At 47.2% G+C, this 16,879-nt stretch overlaps 1 protein-coding gene across 1 annotated transcript in view; it reads left to right on the top strand.

Moving 5' to 3' along the window:
- Positions 1 to 15,314: 15,314 nt before the first annotated feature.
- Positions 15,315 to 16,879, top strand: part of LOC110493229 (sodium channel protein type 8 subunit alpha) — a 122,199-nt gene continuing 120,634 nt past the window's right edge. Inside the window, exon 1 of the mRNA XM_036950343.1 lies at positions 15,315 to 15,441. The gene's annotated coding sequence lies outside the window, so the exon portion shown is untranslated. The remainder of the gene's footprint in view (positions 15,442 to 16,879) is intronic.

The raw sequence follows: 16,879 nt of genomic DNA, 5'->3' as shown, positions 1-16,879 counted from the left end.
CTAGCCTTACTTTGGCTATGCAATTGTCCCCCTCCACCTCTAGACTATATGATTGGATCCAAGATGGCGTAGCAGTAAGTCGTCCTGTCGTGTCGTGTCCCTTGTATATATCGTTTCTTTTTCGTTTTTTTTACATATTTTTCTAAGCATATCTCTTTAAAAACATTTTGCTAAACCTAAGCTTCCAATACTCTCCTGCAACCCGCCTCACCCAATGTAGCTATTTTTCCTAAAGTATTTATATTTACTTCGGAACCGGAACCCCTCAACTGAAGCTAGCCAGCTAACCACCAGCTGTGCTAGCGGTCTTCAGCTAACCGGTCATCAGCTAACCTTTAGCTCGGAAAGCTCTCGCCAGTTCGAACAACGCGACTCTAACCAGAGCATAACGGACCTATTTATTTTTCATCCCCGGATTCATCCCCGGATTCCCACCACAAACGGAACATTTCTCAGCTGGATCTTCACAACTAGCTATCTAGCTAAACCGCAACCCCGGATGATTACTCCTGGCTAGCGTTTCCACCCACTTAGCTTGAAGCTAGCCCGGCCAGCGCACCTGTGCTACCACCGTAGCATACTCCTGGGCTACAATACCCGGGCCCACGACCGGTCTATCGATGTCACCGCATGAAGAGGAATAAACAGACTCACCCCATCGCGACGTCCCCCAAAGGCTAACTCTCTAGCCCTCGCTATCTCCCTGCTTGCTAATTAGGCCTGCTAACTGCTAGCTTGTCCAGCTCCGGTCCGCTAACTGCTACCTTGTTTAGCCCGGGCCTACAAACTGTTAGCTTGTTAGCACAGGCCTGCTAACCGTCTGAATCCCCGCGTCCCAAACACTCACTGGATCCATATTTACTTTCTATCTCTTTTTGATTTTTAACTTGTTTATACCTTCCGGAAACCTGCCTCACCCAATGTGATACGGAATCGCTATTATTTTTAATTTTTAGTACACACTCAAGAACCCCCAGAAGCTAACCAGCTAACTAGCTACAAGCTATTTAGTCATTGTTAGTTTTTTTTAACCTGGATAACACTCGCCAGTCCAGCTTCCCTGCCCCATCCACCGCTGCCCCCTGGACACTGATCTCTTGGCTACAAAGCTGATGCACGCTGGACTGTCCATTAATCACGGTACTCCATTCTGCTTGTTTGTTTTATCTGTTGGCCCCGTTGCCTAGTCAACGCCATTTTACCTGCTGTTGTTGTGCTAGCTGATTAGCTGTTGTCTCACCCACTGTTTTAGCTAGCTTTCCCAACTCAACACCTGTGATTACTGTATGCCTCGCTGTATGTCTCTCTCAAGTGTCAATATGCCTTGTATACTGTTGTTCAGGTTAGTTATCATTGTTTTAGTTCACAATGGAGCCCCTAGTTCCACTCTTCATACCCCTGATAACTCCTTTGTCCCACCTCCCACACATGCGGTGACCTCACCCATTACAACCAGCATGTCCAGAGATACAACCTCTCTCATCATCACCCAGTGCCTGGGCTTACCTCCGCTGTACCCGCACCCCACCATACCCCTGTCTGCGCATTATGCCCTGAATATATTCTACCATGCCCAGAAACCTGCTCCTCTTATTCTCTGTCCCCAACGCTCTAGGCGACCAGTTTTGATAGCCTTTAGCCGCACTCTCATACTACTCCTTCTCTGTTCCGCGGGTGATGTGGAGGTAAACCCAGGCCCTGCATGTCCCCAGGCACCCTCATTTGTTGACTTCTGTGATCGAAAAAGCCTTGGTTTCATGCATGTCAACATCAGAAGCCTCCTCCCTAAGTTTGTTTTACTCACTGCTCTAGCACACTCTGCTAACCCTGATGTCCTTGCTGTGTCTGAATCCTGGCTCAGGAAGGCCACCAAAAATTCAGAGATTTCCATACCCAACTATAACATCTTCCGTCAAGATAGAACTGCCAAAGGGGGAGGAGTTGCAGTCTACTGCAGAGATAGCCTGCAAAGTAATGTCATACTTTCCAGGTCCATACCCAAACAGTTCGAACTACTAATTTTGAAAATTACTCTCTCCAGAAATAAGTCTCTCACTGTTGCCGCCTGCTACCGACCTCCCTCAGCTCCCAGCTGTGCCCTGGACACCATTTGTGAATTGATCGCCCCCCATCTAGCTTCAGAGTTTGTTCTGTTAGGTGACCTAAACTGGGATATGCTTAACACCCCGGCAGTCCTACAATCTAAGCTAGATGCCCTCAATCTCACACAAATCATCAAGGAACCCACCAGGTACAACCCTAACTCTGTAAACAAGGGCACCCTCATAGACGTCATCCTGACCAACTGGCCCTCCAAATACACCTCCGCTGTCTTCAACCAGGATCTCAGCGATCACTGCCTCATTGCCTGTATCCGCTACGGAGCCGCAGTCAAACGACCACCCCTCATCACTGTCAAACGCTCCCTAAAACACTTCTGTGAGCAGGCCTTTCTAATCGACCTGGCCCGGGTATCCTGGAAGGACATTGACCTCATCCCGTCAGTTGAGGATGCCTGGTCATTCTTTAAAAGTAACTTCCTCACCATTTTAGATAAGCATGCTCCGTTCAAAAAATGCAGAACTAAGAACAGATACAGCCCTTGGTTCACCCAAAAAATGCAGAACTAAGAACAGATACAGCCCTTGGTTCACCCCAGACCTGACTGCCCTCGACCAGCACAAAAATATCCTGTGGCGGACTGCAATAGCATCGAATAGTCCCCGTGATATGCAACTGTTCAGGGAAGTCCGGAACCAATACACGCAGTCAGTCAGGAAAGCTAAGGCCAGCTTCTTCAGGCAGAAGTTTGCATCCTGTAGCTCCAACTCCAAAAAGTTCTGGGACACTGTGAAGTCAATGGAGAACAAGAGCACCTCCTCCCAGCTGCCCACTGCACTGAGGCTAGGTAACACGGTCACCACCGATAAATCCATGATTATCGAAAACTTCAATAAGCATTTCTCAACGGCTGGCCATGCCTTCCGCCTGGCTACTTCAACCTCGGCCAACAGCCCCGCCCCCCCCGCTGCTCCTCGCCCAAGCCTCTCCAGGTTCTCCTTTACCCAAATCCAGATAGCAGATGTTCTGAAAGAGCTGCAAAACCTGGACCCGTACAAATCAGCTGGGCTTGACAATCTGGACCCTCTATTTCTGAAACTATCCGCCACCATTGTCGCAACCCCTATTACCAGCCTGTTCAACCTCTCTTTCATATCGTCTGAGATCCCCAAGGATTGGAAAGCTGCCGCAGTCATCCCCCTCTTCAAAGGGGGAGACACCCTGGACCCAAACTGTTACAGACCTATATCCATCCTGCCCTGCCTATCTAAGGTCTTTGAAAGCCAAGTCAACAAACAGGTCACTGACCATCTCGAATCCCACTGTACCTTCTCCGCTGTGCAATCTGGTTTCCGAGCCGGTCACGGGTGCACCTCAGCCACACTCAAGGTACTAAACGATATCATAACCGCCATCGATAAAAGACAGTACTGTGCAGCCGTCTTCATCGACCTTGCCAAGGCTTTCGACTCTGTCAATCACCATATTCTTATCGGCAGACTCAGTAGCCTCGGTTTTTCGGATGACTGCCTTGCCTGGTTCACCAATTACTTTGCAGACAGAGTTCAGTGTGTCAAATCGGAGGGCATGCTGTCCGGTCCTCTGGCAGTCTCTATGGGGGTGCCACAGGGTTCAATTCTCGGGCCGACTCTTTTCTCTGTATACATCAATGATGTTGCTCTTGCTGCGGGCGATTCCCTGATCCACCTCTACGCAGACGACACCATTCTATATACTTTCGGCCCGTCATTGGACACTGTGCTATCTAACCTCCAAACAAGCTTCAATGCCATACAACACTCCTTCCGTGGCCTCCGACTGCTCTTAAACGCTAGTAAAACCAAATGCATGCTTTTCAACCGATCGCTGCCTGCACCCGCATGCCCGCCTAGCATCACCACCCTGGATGGTTCCGACCTAGAATATGTGGACATCTATAAGTACCTAGGTGTCTGGCTAGACTGCAAACTCTCCTTCCAGACTCATATCAAACATCTCCAATCGAAAATCAAATCAAGAGTCGGCTTTCTATTCCGCAACAAAGCCTCCTTCACTCTTCACTCTTCACTTCACACTTCACACTTCACACGCTGCCAAGCTTACCCTAGTAAAACTGACTATCCTACCGATCCTCGACTTCGGCGATGTCATCTACAAAATGGCTTCCAACACTCTACTCAGCAAACTGGATGCAGTCTATCACAGTGCCATCCGTTTTGTCACTAAAGCACCTTATACCACCCACCACTGCGACTTGTATGCTCTAGTCGGCTGGCCCTCGCTACATATTCGTCGCCAGACCCACTGGCTCCAGGTCATCTACAAGTCCATGCTAGGTAAAGCTCCGCCTTATCTCAGCTCACTGGTCACGATGGCAACACCCATCCGTAGCACGCGCTCCAGCAGGTGTATCTCACTGATCATCCCTAAAGCCAACACCTCATTTGGCCGCCTTTCGTTCCAGTACTCTGCTGCCTGTGACTGGAACGAATTGCAAAAATCGCTGAAGTTGGAGACTTTTATCTCCCTCACCAACTTCAAACATCAGCTATCTGAGCAGCTAACCGATCGCTGCAGTTGTACATAGTCTATTGGTAAATAGCCCACCCATTTTCACCTACCTCATCCCCATACTGTTTTTATTTATTTATTTTTCTGCTCTTTTGCACACCAATATCTCTACCTGTACATGACCATCTGATCATTTATCACTCCAGTGTTAATCTGCAAAATTGTAATTATTCGCCTACCTCATGCCTTTTGCACACATTGTATATAGACTCCCCCTTTGTTTTCTACTGTGTTATTGACTTGTTAATTGTTTACTCCATGTGTAACTCTGTGTTGTCTGCTCATACTGCTATGCTTTATCTTGGCCAGGTCGCAGTTGCAAATGAGAACTTGTTCTCAACTAGCCTACCTGGTTAAATAAAGGTGAAATAAAAAAATAAATAAAACCTCTTCCCAGTTGCTGGTGGTCCACCTCCTCCTCTTGTGTTTTTTTCCCCCCCATGACCACTGTCACGCCTGCCCCCGCTCTCCCATTCTGGCGCTCGAGGGCATCAGGCTGCCGTTCATTATGCACACATCATTACGTGCAGCAGCGCTCATTGGACTCACCAGGACTCCTTCCCTTCGTTGATTGCCCCATCTATAACTGTCTGCTCCCCTGTTTGTTCCCTGTGTCTGCATTAATGTCGTTATGTGTTCGTGTCCAGATGCTGTCCTGTCCTATTCCATGTCTGTTACCATTAAATGTTCACTCCCTGTACCTGCTTCTCGTCTCTACCAGCGTCGATCCTTACAACCACTGGTAGGGCTGTGGCAGTCATGGAATTTTGTCAGCCGGTTATTGTCAAGCAAATAACCGCCGGGCTCACAGTAATTGACCGTTAATTAACAAAAACACGGAAATTGGCATGAAACTGAAGATCTCATACGACACTGTGTACTACTCCCTTCACAGAACAGCGCAAACTGGCTCTAACCAGAATAAAAAGAGGAGTGGGAGGCCCCGGTGCACAACTGAGCAAGAGGACGTACATTAGAGTGTCTAGATTGAGAAACAGATGCCTCACAAGTCCTCAACTGGCAGCTTCATTAAATAGTACCTGCAAAACACCAGTCTCAACGTCAACAGTGAAGAGGCGACTCCGGGATGCTGGCCTTCTAGAGTTGCAAAGAAAAAGCCAAAATGTTGTCGGACAAAAGCCAAGGTCCGACGGGAGCCAGGATGACAGGAGAGCCTCGAGGAATGTGCCCATTCCAGGACCGGAGTACGGGCAGAATCCTGGACAAACATCCTGGTTAGCCGGACCAGACTCTATTCCCCAGAAGATAGCAGGCTCTAGACAGGAAGTAGGGAGGATGGTCTCGGGGTCCGATGGTGTAGTGGCGGGCTGTACAGACATGAGAGTGCGTCAGGCTTTACATTCTTGGACCCCGGGCGGTAGGATATAGTGAAATGAAAACCAGTGAATAACAGGGCCCATCACGCCTGCCTGGAGTTGAGGTGCTTGGCAGTGCGGAGATATTCCAGGTTCCTATGGTCTGTCCACACCAAGAATAGGTGTTCCGCCCCTTCTAACCAGTGCCTCCACTACTCCAACGCCATCTTAACTGTGAGTAATTCTCAATTTCCCGTGTCGTAGTTCCTCTCAACGGTATTAAGACGATGGGAAGGTGCAGGGAGGCAGCTTCAGGTTCTGGGCAGAATGCTGGGAAAGGACTTTCCCCACTCCGATGTCCGAGGCGTTGACCTCCACCACGAACTGACGGGTCCGGGTTGATTAAGATGGGAGCTGTAGTGAATCGCTGCTTGAGGTCTGAGAACACCCGTTCAGCTGCTGGAGACCATATGACAGGAACCTTGGGAGTGGTGAGTGCTGAGAGGGGGGAAGCAAGGGTGCTGTAACCCTGGATGCATTGACGGTAGAAATGCCCAAACCCCAGGAGATATTCCAGCTGCACCGTGGATGTGGGATGAGGCCAATCCACTACTGCTCTCACCTTGTCAGGGTCCATCTGAATATTCCCTGCAGCGATGATGTATCTTAGGAAGGAGATGGTGGAGCGATGGAACTCACATTTCTCCACCTTCACAAAAAGCTGGTTCTCCAGGAGACGCTGGAGAACCTGTTGGACATTGGGAATGTGCTCTTGAGCTGATGAGGATGAGGATGTCATCGAGATAGACAAACACAAATTGGTTCAGCATGTCACAGAACACATCATTGACCAGGGCCTGGAATACTGCAGGAGTGTACCAATGCAGTGTGGTTCCCGGGAGAAGGCCGATTGCACAGTTGTAGGGCCGATGCTCAGGAAGAGACGTGGTGCGGGCAGAATTGAAAACTTTCCTTAAGTTCTGTTACTCCATGGGAACTGTTGGAGATATCCAATGCTTTACCCAAGCCCACAGGGAGACGTCCCGGGGCAGGCTGCACAGACTTCAGACAATGTGAATGGCAAAAAAGTTTCTAACCCATGATGGAACTCGTAGCCCAGTCGATTAGGGGGTTGTGCCTCTGGAGCCATGAAAACCCCAAAATCATGGTGTGGTATCCCAGGAGGTCTACCCCGGGGGATGTTAATAGAGAGGAAGTACGTGAGGCGACATTGGCTCCCTCTGCTGGGAATATGGGAGCTGGGCACCCCGACACAGACAGCTCTAAGTGGAGGTAATTAGAGGAAAGTGCCAACCAGCCGTGGAGGCCAAATAGAAGGAGCACGGTGGCACCAACACCAAGTGAAAGGAGAGAAGAAGGAGCAAGCCAAACCTCAGTGATTTTCTTTGTTATGTTTATTTTCTGTCTTAGTAAAGTTGTTTTTGCGGACAAAAGCCTCCCTGTCTCTGTGTCAACCCAACACCCCACGGTTTACCACAATGGGTACATGAGGAGAATCCAGGATCAGAAACTTCATAGCCTCACTGTGGTTTTCTGACACTCGCAGGTTGATAGGATCCGTATTGTAGGTGATTCTGCCCATAGAGCGCACATTCAGAGCTCTGACGTCCATCGGGATGGAAAGGGGTTGAGTGGAGATATCCAGCTCCGACACCAGGGTAGTGTTCATAACTTTTGTTGGCCGCAGAGTCAATGAGCACCCAAATGGATTTGGACTGGTCTCCCCACAACAGGGTAACATGGAGAGGGTTACGAGTAGTGAGAGATTGGAAACTCCCCTTACGGTTCACCAGTGTACTCATCTACTGATGAGCCTGGTCTTTTAATGGGTAGGTAGGATTGTCCTGTAGCTCCACAATACAGACAGCTCTTAGTGTTTAGTCTGCGTAACCACTCAGCAGGAGACAATCTAGCCCTGCCCAGTTGCATGGGCTCCGGAGGAGGCGAGTCGGCAGCCTTCTGTGATTTCCGGAGGAACTCGGGTGACAAGATTCTCTCGGAAGACAAGATTTCTGACAAGACAAGACAAGATTTCTGTGATTCCTCAGAGGCGAGGTGGAATTCAAGGACGAGCGAGAACGTAGCCGATGGGCGGTTAAGTTCTCATACCTGCCCATCGATCCAGATGGTCAAGGCTATGAGGGAGTCGAGGTCCATGGGCAGTTCCCAGGCTGCGAGCTCAAATTGAATCACCTCTGATAATCTGTTAAGGAATGTATCAAACAGGGCTTCCGGGTTCCAGGCATTCTCAGCCACCAACGTGCGAAAAACCACTACATAGTCTTCCACACTACGGGAGTCTTGACGTTGTTGGAGCAGCTTACAAGCAGCCTCTCTCCAGACAATGGAGAATCTAACACTTTTCATATCTCCGCAACAAACTCCTCCAAGAAGGCTGCAGCTCGAAGATGAGGGAGCACTGGGAGAGAAATGCACGGCAGGTTCCAGAATCTCCAGTGTAGCGCTCCGGATGAGGTAAGCGAGGTTCTCGGGACCCCGGGGTAGGCTGGGAAGAAGTGCCTTTGGTGGCGGGATTGCTGAGAGTCTGGGGGATTACTGTTGTGGCTTGCTGCCTAGTTAGGAATCCGTGGAATTGCCTCCAGCAATGTATTGAACGCATGGTCATGGCGTTCTGCCAGGGTATGGAGTCCCTCCATAAGACTTTGCATTAAGCCCTCATATCTTCCAATGGTGGTTCCATGGGAGGAGACAGCGTTGCAGAGCTGGTCCGAGTCTGTTGGGTCAGTCATGGTCAGTTCGTACTATCCCGGCTCAGGCTAAGACCCAGATGCAGACACAGGAGGCGGATAGTATGAGTCTCAGAGTTTATGACAATACAAGGGGCAGGAAATCAGTAGGTCAAGGCAGGCAAAGAGTCGTAATCAAAATCAGAGTCAGGCAGGTATAGGACGGCAGGCAGGATTGGGGTCAGGACAGGAAGAAAGGTCCGAGCTGGGAAGACTAGAAAAAGCTAAAACTAGAGCACAGGAACATGCAGACAAACAGAAAACACAGGCATAAATACACAGGGGATAATGGGGACAAATTGGAAATACCTGTTGGGTGGTGGAGACAAGCACAAGACAGGTGAAACAGATCAGGGTGTGACACTAATTATTATTTTTTTTAAGTCTGATAAAAGACATGAGCTCTGCTTTGTCTCTCATTCACAATTTGACAAGCACTTGACAATGCCTCGAATTTCCTGGCAGCAAATATATAATTCACAAGTGATGGGCTAATATTGTCACTCATAAGAGTATTCTTGATTTAATCGTGTCTTTATACAGTATATACTAAATGACTTATGTGTGAAATTTGTTTTTATTTAGAATGGACCATTATCATGCACCTGTCTCGAAACAGGGGCAGGGGAAAAAATACTCGTCATCTACAGTATGCACTTAAATAGCGAATGGAGGACACTATTGCAGTGGTTCATTTTCATTTCATCCTGTTTTAAAGAGTAGCAATGCACTTAACATTAGGAAAGTTGACACATAAATATAGTAGGCCTAGCCAATAGAAAGCTGATGGGATCACCCTCTTTTTAATAGAGGCCATCGCTCTGTTTTCTTACGCAATTGCACAGCCTATAGAAATGTTGCTCATCATGAGCTCATGGGCACTCACGAAGTGTTTGATTCAATTTTGGATACATTTGTATTGATGTCAGAGTGATTAGAGGGACAATAGAGTGCTGAGTACCAGGCAGTTAGCAAGTTTTGTAGGCTATTAATGACCATCAGTAGCATCAGAGGTTGGAGAAGCCTAATTACCGGGACTAAACGGTCATGTGAAATTTGACTGCCATCATGACTCGTGACCACCAGTGTGGTAGTAATACGATCACCGTAACAGCCGTGGTTACGGGCGTGGAGGCCATGCTTCCATCAACACCGGCCTCATTAGCCACTGTCAGGCTAAAGCAGTGGTTGCAAGCATGACGGATGCAATTACATTTTTCTTATTCTCTCGCTCTTTGCGTTTTAGCCACCCGACTTGTACTTTTTATCCATTTGTCGCCTGAATGTAACTTAGCTAGCTAGACATGACCTGATGAAGTTAAACTCATGCAACAGACAGGGTTGTCAATCAAATATGACAGGCCTGGGTAAATTTGTTTTCATATTTTAAGAAGACAATAACTAATGTTGTTTTGGTATTGTATGAAGTAGGTATAAGATACCAAAAGTAGTTTTAAATTAGCAATTGACTAAATAAATAATAATTTGGAAGACCCTGGTCCCCCCCAACCAGCAGCCAACCAACAGCGGTGCCTTAACAAGTCCCAGGCCAGGGGGCACCTCAATGGGGTATAGCGACAGACACAGCTATTTATTGCTTTATAAAATAAGTGTAACGGCATATCTCCTCTTCGTCTGAAGAGGAGTAAGGATCGGACCAAGATGCAGCGTGGTAAGTGTTCATGACGATATTTTAATAAAGACAAATAAACACTCGAACAAAAACAATAAACGATAACGTCAAATCTACATACCGAAACAGTACCGTGTGGCGAACAAACACACACACGGAAACAAACACCCACAAACCAACAGTGAAACCCAGGCTACCTAAGTATGATTCTCAATCAGAGACAACTAACGACATCTGCCTCTGATTGAGAACCATACTAGAGCGAAACAGAAACCAAACATAGAAAAACAAACATAGACACGCCCTGACCATACTAAATAAAGACAAAACAAAGGAAATAAAGGTCAGAACGTGACAGTATCCCCCCCAAAGGTGCGGACTCCGGCCGCAAAACCTATACCTATAGGGGAGGGTCTGGGTGGGCGTCTGTCCGCGGTGGCGGTTCTGGCGTTCCCCACTTCACCACAGTTTTTGTCCGCCTCATTGTCTGCCTCCGTGGCCTCTTAAACACGGCGACTCTCACCGCCAACCTCGGACTGGGGACCCTAGAAATGGGTCCCAAATGGACAGGAGATTCCGGCAGCGCCAGACGGACGGGAGACTCCGGCAGCGCCGGACAGGCGGGAGACTCCGGCAGCTCCGGAGTGAAGGGCAATTCTGGCATCGCCTGGCTGACTGACGGTGCCGGCAGCTCATGGCTGACTGACGGCTCTGGCGGCTCCTGGCTGGCTGGCGGCTCCTGGCTGGCTGGCGGCTCAGGACAGACGGGAGACTCTGGCGGCTCAGGACAGACGGGAGACTCTGGCGGCTCAGGACAGACGGGAGACTCTGGCGGCTCAGGACAGACGGGAGACTCTGGCGGCTCAGGACAGACGAGAGACTGGCGGCTCAGGACAGACGGGAGACTCTAGCCGCGCCGGACAGACGGGAGACTCTAGCAGCGCTGGAGAGGAGGAAGGCTCTGGCAGCGCTGGACAGGCGGGAGCACCTGTAGGCAGAAGACGGAGAGACAGCATGGTGCGGGGGGCTGCCACCGGAAGGGTGGTGCGTGGAGGTGGCACTGGATAGACCGGACCGTGCAGGCGCACTGGAGCTCTTGAGCACCAAGCCAGCCCAACCTTACCTGGTTGAATGCTCCCGGTAGCCGGGCTGTGCTGGCGAACCGGGGAAACCATGCGTAAGGCTGGTGCCATATACGCCGGCTCAAGGAGACGCACTGGAGACCAGATGCATAGAGCCGGCTCGATGCCCACTCTAGCCCGGCCGATACGAGGAGCTGGAATGTACCGCACCGGGCTATGCACAGGCACTGGGGAAACTGCATAACACGGTGCCTGCCTGGTCCCTCTCTCTCTCCGGTAAGCACGGGAAGTTGGCGCAGGTCTCCTACCTGGCTTCGCCACACTCCCTGTGTGCCACCCCCAATACATTTTTGGGGCTGCCTCTCGGGCTTCCAGACGCTCTGCCATGCCGCCTCTCTGCTTTCGCTGCCTCCAGCTCTGCTTTGGGGCGGCGATATTCCCCTAGCTGTTCCCAAGGTCCTTTACCGTCCAGAATGTCTTCCCAAGTCCATTTCTCCAAGTACCGCTGCCTCTCCTGCTGCTGCTGTTGCTGCCTGTTACCACGCTGCTTGGTCCTTGGTTGGTGGGTGTTTCTGTAACCCCCCCCCAAATGACACCTGCCTCTGATTGAGAACCATACTAGGGCGAAACAGAAACCAAACATAGAAAAACAAACATAGACTGCCCACCCCAACTCACGCTCTGACCATACTAAATAAAGACAAAACAAAGGAAATAAAGGTCAGAACGTGACAATAAGCAGCACCAGCTCAAGCAAATTCCAGGATTTAATGAAATCATGTAATGTATCATATTATATATACATTTGGCATGTGTTATAGTGTTAAATGATGGTTTGAGCCTTTCAGTGAGATGGACAAAAGTTTCAATGTTACATATTGCATATTGAGTTAAATGTAACAATGTTGCCATTTTTCTCTGTCTCACAATGGTACCAATACTAGCGTCATCTCAGATCTGTTTGTGCTCTTGCAAACTCCATTGCTCATTGTCAAGCCAAATCTATTTGGCATGATAGCACAAACAGCCTGGCACTCAGACTATGTTATCAATAGATCATCTGAGTAACACTGTTGCCATGATTTGTGGGAAAGTAGATTTAATCATCAAGACCACACAGGAAGTCCTAACATTAGTGGGGACTACATTTATATAATCCTAACTGTTGTCAAAAGGGAATAATTCCTGACAGACCTAGGCTTGTTTTTTTACATTTATCTGATCAACTTATTTTTATTATACTTTTTACTATGTTGACAGCTGATGGATGTTAGACTATTGCTTTCATTCCCATGCATAAGCTCTCAATTGTATACTGTAAAGAGAATCAATTAGCAGGCCTCACTATGTGATACGCCTCCTGCAATGTTCGCAGTCTGTCATGGACAGAACACAGAACTAGCATGCAGATGACATTGCCCACTGAGTCAACATTTACTTCGCCCATGTCCTCGCCCGACGCATCCAGAAAGCTTTCGAACGTTAAATGGTCATTGACGGCCAGGCTCTTTTGCAGATAGCCTACTTCTCGAAGTGAAGATTGGGGTCAGTGCAAATCACCTTGCAACCAGATGGGTAGAACTCAAAGTAGGCCCCGCTTCCGAAGCCAATCTCGTAAATGTTTCATGAACATTTTATCATTTCCTCCGCTCCTGGCTGCATGTGATGCCATAGAAATAGAATGAATAGAATGGGCGTCCCCATTCAAGTCAGTGATGGCAAAATGGGGGGACTGGCTCCCATTGCGAGTATACCCATAGGAGCAAAGCAGGAAGCAAAAGCAGGAAGCAAAAACAGGTAGCAAAAACAGGAAGTGTACCCATCAATATGTGCTGTGATTTGTTGATTCAACTCAACTGACATTACAAAAAATATGCAATGCATTTGTTACGTTATAGCCTTATTATAAAATTGATTAAATTGTTTTTTCCCCCTCATCAATCTACACACAATACCCCATAATGACAAAGCAAAAACAGTTTTCTCAATTTTTTTGCAAATGCATTACAAATAAAAACGGAAATCACATTTACATAAGTATTCACACTCTTTACTCAGTACTTTACTCAGAAGCACCTTTGGCAGCGATTAAAGCCTTGAGTCTTCTTGGAAATTATGCTACAAGCTTAGCACACCTGTATATTGGGAGTTTCTCCCATTCGTCTATGCATATCCTCTCAAGCTCTGTTAGGTTGGATGGGGATGGTTGCTGCACAGCTATTTTCAGGTCTATCCAGAGATGTTTGATTGGGTTCAAATCTGGGCTCTGGCTGAGACCCTCAAGGATATTCAGAGACTTGTCCCGAAGCCACTCCTGCATTGTCTTTGCTGTGTGCTTAGGGTCATTGTCCTGTTGGAAGGTGAACCTTCACCCCCAATCTGAGGTCCTGAGAGCTCTGGAGCAGGTTTCCATCAAGGATCTCTCTGTACTTTGCTCCGTTTATCTTTCCCTCGATCCTGACTAGTCTCCCAGTCCCTGCCGTTGTAAAACATCCCCATAGCATGATGCTGCAACCACCATGCTTCACCGTAGGGATGGTGCCAGGTTTCCTCCAGACGGGATACTTTGCATTCAGGCCAAATAGTTCTATCTTGGTTTCATCAGACCAGAAGAATCTTGTTGATCTACCCCGATTGCTCAGTTTGGCTGGGTGGTCAGCTCTAGGAAGAGTCTTGGAGGTTCCAAACTTCTTCCACTTAAGAATGATGGAGGCACTATTTTCTTGGGGACCTTCAATGCTGCATACATTTTTTGGTACCCTTCCGCAGATCTGTGCCTCGACACAATCCTGTCTCGGAGCTCTACGGACAATTCTTTCAACCTCATGGGCGTTTTTTTCTCTGACATGCTCTGTCAACTGGGGGACCTTAATATAGATAGGTATGTGACTTACCAAATCATGTCCAATCAATTTAATTCACCACAGATGGACTCCAATCAAGTTGGAGAAACATCTCAAGGAGGATAAATCGAAGCAGAATGCACCTGAGCTCAATTTGAGTCTCATAGCAAAGGGTCTGAATACTTATGTAATCAAGGTATTTCAGTTTTCACTGTCATCATGGGGTATTTTGTGTAGATTTATGAGGGAAAAATAGGAAAACAGTCAAGCGGTCTGATTACTTTCCGAATATACTGCGGAAATCCCTTGACAGAGTGTCTATAGCCTAATACTTTAAAAAGCTCACATAATTGCTGTCACAAACACCACAGAGTTGTCACTGACTAGTTGGATAATCAATTCCCAGTGAGCAAAACATTTCTGTACTTACAGACTTCATAGAAATTTATTTTTATCAGGGTTTTCCTTTGGTGGACCATATGTTTTGTGGCTGTTATCAATAAAACTCATGAATGCTACTGTTTATGTCAAATTGTTCTACGTGTAGCCCTGGTTGTCCCGAATAAAAAATGCTAAAACACATCATTGTGAGGTTAAATGTAAGGGCTGGACATGCAGATATATGAAAGTCAGATAAATAAAAATACGATTTTTGCTGGGATATCAGGACTTATATGGTTAATTCCCTCTCAGGTTTCCTTCTAATCAAGAGGAAGGGCATGCTTATGACTCACCTAAGGGACTCACCTAAGTATAATTCATGCTTAATGGTGGCTTCTTAGAAACTATGCACATTCAAATCGATTATATATTTATTCCTGGGAGATGGAGGTAATGTAACAGTTTTGTCATCCACTAAAACAAACCCACAAATCATCCATTTTAACTTTTGGATAACGAATTATACGGTAGTCTTCTTAACTATTAGTTCAATAACTTTGTTTCATTTTGTTTTGCGATCTTACGGTCCCTGGGCCGTTTTCAAACCAAAGGCATTTACCGACACTCCCTAACAATTTGCTGAGAGTCATCAATTATGCAGGGTACCCGCACGCACTGGGAAGGGAGTTAGCAGCAACAATATGGCGACAGCCGCAGTTTCTCCCGAATCTTTTGGACATCTGCAGTTCAGTGCCGGCTGTCTGGATTTCTGTTAATGCGGGAAAAGTAAGTGAATATCCTGTTGTCTTGTCAGGCTGGGTTTTGGTGGAGGATGGACCATGCATGCTACTTCCCTGTCTACAACTGCACCCCAATGCCGCAGAGCGGTCCCCCTCAGCATCTTTTATCCTCGCGTTTGTGTATAGGGCTCCTTGTCAAAGCTTGGGCAAATATGCATGGGAAACCAAAATTACATTTATGGATTACTTTCTTTAGCTGAAAAAGATGAGCTTATACTGCGGAAAGGGGTGACTAGTGATAAAGCAGGTAAATTGGGGTGTTGGCCTGCCTCTGAACGGAATGAGATTTCAATGTGTCAAAATATACATGGAGCCCTAAAAAGTACCGGTATGCGCTTTGAGTCAATGTATATTCTCGACACCCTAATCCTTTGTAAGATAATTTAACTGTAATTGTGATAGTTTTACCCCTCTTGCACAGCACCCCACCCTCACTCGATTACCCCTCCCCTTGCAGTACTCATTTTCAGGTTCTATTACGTGAGATAGGTAGGCTATGCCTCAGTTTTGGCAGTTGAAGAGGGACCGCGGTACCCCTCCCCATATCTTTACAGCCCCATCCCTAAATAGAGGTGGAAATAAATGTCCACGATGGTGTTATAACCCTTACATGTTCATTTTAGGAACCTTATCGCACCTAGGCAGCCTTCTCGGGTGTGGTACTAAAATACAGCCGTCAATGGTTTTTGGGGAGCATAACAAAACACCTTATCAAAATAATAGCAATGTATACAATTTACCTCGGGTAGAGATTGTTTTGGAGCAACACAGTTAAATGAATGACAGCCTAGAATTTCTACCATCACTGCATGTTTTCAAGTGGTATTGTGGCTCTGTCATAGAAGCCTACCCAGAAGCATCCTCTTTACTGCAGTATTTTAGTAAAGGCTTTGGCCCACACGCCAGGACAAGGCACGCGCGTGTGTGTAAACAGTGCATGGACTACAATACAAAGTAAGACTGATAGACCATACAGTTGAAACGTTATTACCAGTTTATAACAAATAGGCCAAAAAAGTGTGCATTTTACCTTGCTTAACGGTTTTACATGTAATATGTGGTTTATCAAGTAATAGCTTGTAATGACAACTTTTTGAGGAGGAAGTCCACTCATAATTTAATCGATTGTTGTCCTGACATGGGAAACATGAATCGTTTTCTGAATGACTTCCATTGTTGGCTGGAGTTTAGGGTACCCTGTTCATTCATAGATGTGTGCCACAACACTGAAAGCACACCATGACTATATTGTGTTTATATTTGTGTATATAGCCTATTCCAATCCACAGAGCTTTCATTCAGTAGCCTATCCAGTCGATGCTATATTAGAAACTATCAATTAGCTTTTTTATTGAATTATGTGTGCCACTATCATTTGGTGACGTTACAGAGGCACACTATGCCCTCACTAGGATATCGCATGC

Source organism: Oncorhynchus mykiss, chromosome 17, assembly GCF_013265735.2.
Source record: "Oncorhynchus mykiss isolate Arlee chromosome 17, USDA_OmykA_1.1, whole genome shotgun sequence".
Classification (NCBI taxonomy): domain Eukaryota; kingdom Metazoa; phylum Chordata; class Actinopteri; order Salmoniformes; family Salmonidae; genus Oncorhynchus; species Oncorhynchus mykiss.
Note: the sequence above shows the minus strand (reverse complement) of the source record. Positions and strands in the feature narration are given on the sequence as shown.